The 924-nt window shown below is 41.3% G+C and overlaps 1 pseudogene; it reads left to right on the forward strand.

Annotated features, from left to right (window-relative positions):
* The first annotated feature begins 347 nt into the window (after positions 1-347).
* On the forward strand, positions 348-794 carry LOC101592017 (annotated as a pseudogene).
* Positions 795-924: the final 130 nt, after the last annotated feature.

Below are 924 nucleotides of genomic sequence, written 5' to 3' on the forward strand. Positions count from 1 at the left end.
CAAATGATGATAAAACCTTGACAAAGCTCCTGTGCAGTACAGCCCAAGTCTTCTGTGACTGTGTGGGGGAGCTCTATGGGAGTTTAGTGCAGCATGTTAGAGCAGAATGCCCACAGAAATACAACACTGACATTGCTCTGCCCTTGAAATATCAGATACATTTATAAAGCTATTTTGTCCTCATTCTCCAATTTCTAAAGTTCTTCTAATTTAGCTAAGTCTAGAAAATGACCCATTTCCACCTGACTTGGAGCAGCAAGCTTTCCAATCTTTAACATCCAGACTAAAACTCTAAAAATTAACTATTAAAATAATCCTGAGCTGGGGAGGGGTGTAGGGTTTGAAAGATGGTGGACGACGTGGACCAGCAACAAACCACCAGCACCAGAGAGGAGCCCCTGGATCTCATCAGACTCTATGAGCGGATCTATGTGAAAATGAGGAATGACTGAGAGCTTCAAGGCAGAACACACGCTTATGATCAGCATTTAAACATGATATTGGGAGATGTGGAAGGAACTATGACCACTCCAGAAACTGAAGAACAGACATATGAGGAGCTAAACAAATCAATGAAACGAAATATCCCAATGCTGTTTGCCCAGGGAGATGGTGCTGTGCTAGTTGTCCCTCCACTAAGCACTGGCTGGAATGGAAATTTTTTTCCTGTGTGGCAACACTGGGATGTTTTACTGAGCCAGGCATTCAGGGGACAAGGCTGCACACACATTGATATCAGGGGATTTATTCACCAAAGAAATGAGTTGATTTGCAAAAACTTTGTAACATTTTAAGTAGCTTTTTTTTTTTAGCTTCCTACTCCATATATTCACCAAGGTGCTGAACTTTTTCAGGAGTCGGTTCACTCTGTCATTCTTGCTAAGAGTGTCTAGTGGTTTTTTTCTTTAGATTAAACTTGATGTT

The sequence above is a fragment of the Octodon degus genome, unplaced genomic scaffold, assembly GCF_000260255.1.
Source record: "Octodon degus isolate 3935 unplaced genomic scaffold, OctDeg1.0 scaffold00032, whole genome shotgun sequence".
NCBI lineage: Eukaryota > Metazoa > Chordata > Mammalia > Rodentia > Octodontidae > Octodon > Octodon degus.